Below are 7,014 nucleotides of genomic sequence, written 5' to 3' on the forward strand. Positions count from 1 at the left end.
TTCTTTTTTCTTTTTTTTTTTTTTTGGTTTTTCGAGACAGGGTTTCTTTGCATAGTCCTGGCTGTCCTGGAACTCACTCTGTAGACCAGGCTGGCCTCGAACTCAGTAATCCGCCTGTCTCTGCCTCCAAAGTGCTGGGATTAAAGACGTGCGCCACCATCGTCCGGTTTTTTTTTTTTTTTTTTTTTTTTTTAGCTTTTTTTGAGGCAGGGTTTCTCTGTGTAGCCCTGGCTGTCCTGGAACTCACTCTGTAGACCAGACTGGCCTCTGCAGACCTTTCAAAAGGAAAAGAACTGAGCAAAAAAGAAAGACAAATGTTCATTTAGGACCACATCCTAGGAAGAAACGTCAAATTCATAACAGAGAAAGATAAATATAGGAGATTTAACCTATTGGAGATTGGTGGCACAAATCTAGCTCAGGGCTAGAGTGCACTCCTCAGGCTGAGGAATTCCCCTGTCTCAATACCTGCTTCCATCCTGCTGTTACTATAGGAATGGGCCAGTTGTTCAGGCTTTGGAGGCTTGTATTTTAAGCAGTTTTTTGCATTTCTTTTTTGAAACACTAAATGTAGTCTAGGTTGGCCTCTAACTTGCTATGTAGCTGGCCTTGAGTTGCCATGCCCAGTGTCTGCTTGCTTCTAGTACTTTCTAGTGGATCTTCATGCAAACAGCTGAAGGATACACACAAAAGAAAATGGGGATGCATTCGTAAGAACTAAGCAAAGAGACGGGATCGTAGCTCTCAGCCTGTACATCCTACCCTATATGGGCTGAGACAAGATGGACCCTCGAAAGCTCAAGACCAGCTCAGTCTACAGAGTGAGACACTGTCTCAAAAAGCAAACAAGCAAACAAAAAACAGACCAAGGGTAATCAGATTCAAAGGGGGGAAAAGTCCAACAAAATGGAGGTCAGAGAGGGTGGCAGAGTGTATTTAGCACTAAGAGTCCAAATGTTCATGTTCAGGACCCCCAAAAATATACAGACAAAAGCAAAAGCACCAACTCAGTTTGCAAAGTTGTTCTCTTCTCAGAGACTTGTGGAACTGCTTTGTGCTTGAGGCTGGAGAAGAGAGGCTAAGATTCAGCTTTGATGATAGAGCAGGAAAAGAACCAGATGTGTGTGCATGTGTGTGTGTATGTGTGTTAGGGTGGGGTGAATTGTGGGGCCATGCCAGTACTTGGAAGTTGAGGCAGGAGGATTAAGAGGTCTGCTTCAGCTAAATAGTGGGTTTTAGGACAGCCAGAGCTTTGTTGGACCCGGTGGTAAAAATTGAAAAACAAAAATGAAAAAAGGGATGGGAGAGGAGGAAAAGAAGCAGGATTAGGACTCCAGGAAGTTTTTAAAGTGCACAGTGACGGTGAACTTGTCCTAACACAGACGTTAAATGGCCTGAGGTAGAGGGAATAGCACTTTGGATGCCTAAGGCTTTGGAGTCAGCCTACAGAGCAAATACATGGAGAGAAAAGAGAGGAGGAAGAAAAGCAGGAAAGATAGGGCTAGGAAGAGGCAAGGAGGGGAGGAGGGGAGACAGACGGACTCAGAGACAGAGACACAGAGAAATTAATTGAAAATCGTGATGTTTGAATCTTGAGCTTATGCCAAGTTTCCCCAGGAATTCTCTGTGGACTAATAAAAATGTTTATTTTATAATCACTGTACTAAGCTGCATTGGTTTAAGTATAAAATCTGATGTTAGATTTTGACATCCAATAGACTGTGTCAGTTAATCATTTCTTTAGAGGAGAAATTACTGCACACCCGTCTCCTCTGAGGTCTTATCAATCCATTCATTGACTTCTGTGTCATGGAAAAGGGTCAGATGAGCTTTCGGGAGCACATAGAGCCACTTAGCTAATAACCCACAGATCAAGCTTTAGGAAAGACCCAGCCTACGCCTGAAGAATTAGCAAACCTAATTAGCTGGTGTTAAAATACCTGTAGTTTCTGAGCAATGATTAGCATTAGATTAGCTGACTGAGGGTCTGGAGGGAGGGGTAAGTTTTGAAAACCTCCAGGGGTTTTCAGAGGTCTTTGCCTAATTGTACTTGCCGGAAGGTGCGGCGGGGACCCAGGTGACACGCTTTCCGTGCTGGTGGAGATCTATTTAGTTTAAAATGAAGCACTCAGCCCACCTTTGAAACAAAGAAAAGCATCTGCTTTCTAACAGTTTCATTCCTTTGAACTATTGTTTGCTTGCAAATTCACCCCCTGGGCTTTGCTCTCAAGACTGAATATGTGACTAAAAAGTTTTTTGTTAAGTAAATTTGCAAATAACTGTATGGGGGTGAGGTGGATGAGAAGTTTGGAGTGGTTTTTTTTGTTTGTTGTTGTTTTTAGAGTTTTGTTCTTTTGTTTATTTGTTTGTCTTTTCTTTTTTTTTTAAGATTGAGGAGAGCAAGGTAGCTTAGAACTCACCCTACCTGGAAAAAGAAGCCATTAGAACATTTAAAATTTAATATCACTAGATTAATTTAATAGTAGCAGACTAATCGAGGGGGGTGGATACAGAAGCATTTATGGGGCTGTTAATGCTGAGTTTTCATCCTAATAAGTAGAGCTGGGAATTGCTACTGCCTTTAATTCGTACAGATAAACCTGCCCAAGGATGATGGGCTGGCAGGTCTCTCAGCCTCCACTAGTGAGCAAGCGCTTGCTGTCTTAAACTGGTTTTGTTCTGTTTTCTTTTTCTTTTCTTTTTTGTTTTTGATTTTGGAAACAGGGTTTCTCTGTGTAGTCCTTGCTGTCCTGGAACTCACTCTGTCTCTGCCTCCCAAGTTAAAGGTGTGCACCACCACTGCCCGGCTTGTTCTGTTTTCTTTTCTTTTCTTTTTTTCCGAGGCAGGGTTTCTCTGTATAGTCCTGGCTGTCCTGGAACTCACTCTGTAGACCAGGCTGGCCTCGAACTCAGAAATCCGCCTGCCTTTACCTCCCAAGTGCTGGGATTAAAGGCGTGCGCAACCACTGCCCGGCTTTGTTCTGTTTTCTTTTGAGAGTTTTGTTTGTTTGTTTTTCAGGCAAGCCCTACCTCTGTAGTCTTGCAGGTCTTGAACCTGCCACAATCCAGGCATGTGTTACTTCTTCCAAGTTAATGCAGTGCCAGGGCAACACCCTACGGCTACTGCTGCGTCCCTGGAGTTAGAGAACCATTCCTAAGGGACTCATTTTTCTTACTTCTTGGATGTGGTTGAACTATGTCAGAAAATAGTCTGTCAAAATAGTCGTAGATTTTGACTTTTTGTATAAAGAGGTGAGATGAGGCATCAAATAGCAAGGCACACACTCATCACACTTGCAGGGCAGATTGCAGCTTCATTTACACCTGTTGCTCCCTTGGTCTTCATTGATAGCATCAGGGGCTGCAGATGAGTCTGCTGGCTCCACAGGACACATTTCACAGACTTCTGGCTATCTGTTGGGTGTCTAGAGGACAGGTGTGAAAAGTAGCCTCTGGGGTTCCTGTTTTAGCTCCGTGCTCTCATCTGGGGCCTGTCATTCTCTCTAGGAGTGTGAGACTTTGGGTTAGCTTCTCAACTAGCCAGCGGCAGGGTCCCCTTCTGTGGAGCCTATGGCAAGCAGAATGGGACTGGGAGAAACAGAGTAGACTGAAGAAACTGAGAAAAATCTTCAGCGCTGTGCGCTGTGTCTACTGTGCTAAATAGAGGCCAAGTGTTATTACTGTGATGGAGTAAATCTTCTATATGGAGGTCACATCTCAGTGTTAAAGGATTCCTGTGACCTTGGAGTCTCTTTTTCAACAGAGACGATAACATCGGCCTTTAGAAAAGAAATTGCCCAAGATCCTATGCTGTGGGGGCACTGGATGGGTTGGCAGGTCTATCTGGCTCCATGGCTGGGCACATGCTTGCTGTGTGATGACCTTAGCCCTTTCCTCTGTCTGTCATACCTTAGTGAATCCCTCATCTCCCATGGTCCTCAGAGTAGGCAAGGAGTTACGGAACTGGGAGAAGAGACCTGATTGTCAAAGAGGCCACTGAAAACTTTCAAATGCTTTGTGTGTGTGTGTCTGTGTGTGTGTGTCTGTGTCTGTGTGTGTCTGTGTTTGAGACGGTGTCTCATGTGAGGTCAGCTGGTCCCCAAAGTGAGGGACAACCGATGAGAATAAATACCTCTAGTTGTACCTTCCTGACCTAAGGTTAACAAAAGCTAAAATGTGAACAGGTATAGCAAGTGTGGTTATCTGTCTCCTGTTTCAAATAACAACTTGAGTTCTGGACCACACTGTAGAGTCTTAGCTGTGCACTGTGGTTCTTCCCTGATTAGCCGGAGGGGGTGAGGCTCAGCAGTCCTGCAGCCTAACTCAATACAATCTCAAGGGACACAGATTAGGGGCGTCCACCGCTTTGCTCTATTAAAAGCACTTCTTCGCTCTGGTCTCTACTCTTTATCTGGCAGGTGAGAATTCTGCCAATGACACCCCTACTCCCCTGCTGTGTACATGGGTTATTCATTGAGAAGGTGGCCATAACCTCAACCACCAGTAGAAGTGAGTCCCCAGTCCTCCAGGACTTTTCTTCGTCTGTCCTGGCCACGTGGTAACGTCTGCTGCTAACACTGTGAGTCCTTGGGACAGTGGCTGAGTGGAAGAACTCTTTACTGGCTTTCCTTCTCAGATGACCAACCACACTTTTGTAAACTATGCGTACACACGTGAGCTTATGGGAATAAAAGAGGACATGAACACATCATTGCACATAAAATACCAACCAAGCACTTAGTTACTATTAGTAACTGTAATTAGTATTTCTTTGGGACAGGATCTTGCTATGTAGCCCAGGCTGGCTTAGAACTCATGACCTTCCTGCTTCTACCTTCTGGATTCTGGGGTTGTCACACTCAACTTTTTGTAATAAAGGAGAAAGAGAAATGGAACTGTGTATGATTCAAAGTTAACCTGTAAATCCTACCTGCCCAAGGACCAGGTAACTTCTTGGAATTCTGGGAGATATACAAAGCCACATGGGAAAATACAGTGGTCATATGGATTTGGCCTTAAAAAGCCCCTACAACATGTGTCTCATCTCCACTTGCTGGGAATTTTTGAGAGTGTTCCTGACCAAAGTCCATCCTGGTTAGTATTTAATTAAAGCTTGCTTCAAATTTGACTCAAAATTGTGGAAATGGCTTTTTATTTGTGGATCTCAAGACTAAAAAGTTTCATTTTTCATACCACACACAAAAAAATTACAAATAAACTAAACTATAGACAGCTGGACATATTAGCATATTTTTGTTTATTTTTTAAAGATTTATTCATTTTGTTTATATGAGTACACTGTAGGTGTCTTCAGACACACCAGAAGAGGGCATTGGATCCCATTACAGATGGTTGTGAGTCACCATGTGATTCCTGGGACTTGAACTTAGGACCTCTGGAAGAGCAGTCAGTGCTCTTGACCTCTGAACCATCTCTCTAGTGTTGATAGTCCTTGTAGGCTCTGCCCAACAGTTACCTGGCAACAGCCAGGTAGGCCTGGCTTGCTATAAAAGGGACTTTTTGGTCTCTCCTTGCTCTCTCTATCCCCTTTCACTCTCTAACTTTCTAACCCCCCTCCCCTCTCTCTGTCTCCTCTCTTTCTCTGCCTCTACACTCTTCTCAACTCCCCTTCCTAAGTCTCCGAATAAATTCTTTTTTTTTTTTTTTTTTTTGGTTTTTTGGAGACAGGGTTCTCTGTGTAGTTCTGGCTGTCCTGGAACTCACTCTGTAGACCAGGCTGGCCTCGAACTCAGAAATCCACCTGCCTCTGCCTCCCAAGTGCTGGGATTAAAGGCGTGCGCAACCAACGCCTGGCATAAATAATCATTTTATGTTCTATATAAAACCTAGAAACCAATAAGACAAAATGCTATATTTGAGACTCACTTAATTCTCTTATTATTATTTCCCATTAAACCCATTTTCTTTTTTTTTAATAATTTATTTATTTTTTTTCAAATCATAATTCATTCACACAGGGGTTATAAACACAGAAAGGCAGGACTTGGGGAAGGGGATGACACTGGAGCGTGGGTGTTCAGGGGGAATACAGATATCTTTCACAACAAGGTATCGGCTTGGTGAAGTTTCAGGGGACAGGTCACTATGACTCTGCCTATGATTCACTTGTCCTTATCGAAGTTGGTATTGTCTGCCAAGGCTACCTATTTACAAGGTCTATGACACTCAAGGTCTATGGTAAATTTCCATGAAAGCTGCCTGTTTACAATACCTTATAGCCATCTGTTTCAATGTTTTTTCATGAGACCCAAGACTTGGTGTTAGTATACATGTTTGACAGGCCTATTGCTGATTTTAGGCCTATGGCTGATTTTAGGCCTTCAGTATATAACCAAGGATGTCCCTGACATCTCCCTTCTCTAAGTATAGTAGGGCTGTGGCGATTCTAATCTTGTGAAGGCAGGGATTAGAGGCCTGACCTCCAGTAATTGAAGGGGACCTTGTAATGGCTCCAGTCCCCCTGTTGTTGTCCAGTGAGGCATGAGGGCCATACCCGTCCCGATGTCTGTTTCCTGGAGAGAGCATACTTTTGACATCAACCCCTATGCAGTTAGGCTTGTCCCTCAGGGAACCCAGAGAGATATTTTTAAGTTTTATTTATATTCCCTTGCAGTGCTTAGCCTCGCAGCCTAAGCAAGAATTCAGATCGCCAGTCAGAGGGGTTCTGGGTGGCCCCTCTCTGCCTGGTCTAGGGGCGGAAGTCCCCTCTTTTAGGTCAAGTGGAGATGGGTTTTGGGAACACCCTGGATAGAGTAACAACCTCATCTTGAGTCTCATGGTCCTCCATAGCTAGCTTATGATAATGTATCTGAATAGGTTTTGCTACCAAATTATTTATCTGTTGTTTCACAGAGTTAGTCAGCCTATTTGAGGCCCAGGGACCAAAAGAAATAAGCAAAAACAACCCAATTAATGGTCCCAAGATGGGAGGAAGTAGGGTTGACAACCATGGAGAGGCTGAAAACCAATTCTTTTTTTTTTTTTTTTTTTTTT

Source organism: Grammomys surdaster, unplaced genomic scaffold (genome assembly GCF_004785775.1).
Source record: "Grammomys surdaster isolate TR1022 unplaced genomic scaffold, NIH_TR_1.0 64, whole genome shotgun sequence".
Classification (NCBI taxonomy): domain Eukaryota; kingdom Metazoa; phylum Chordata; class Mammalia; order Rodentia; family Muridae; genus Grammomys; species Grammomys surdaster.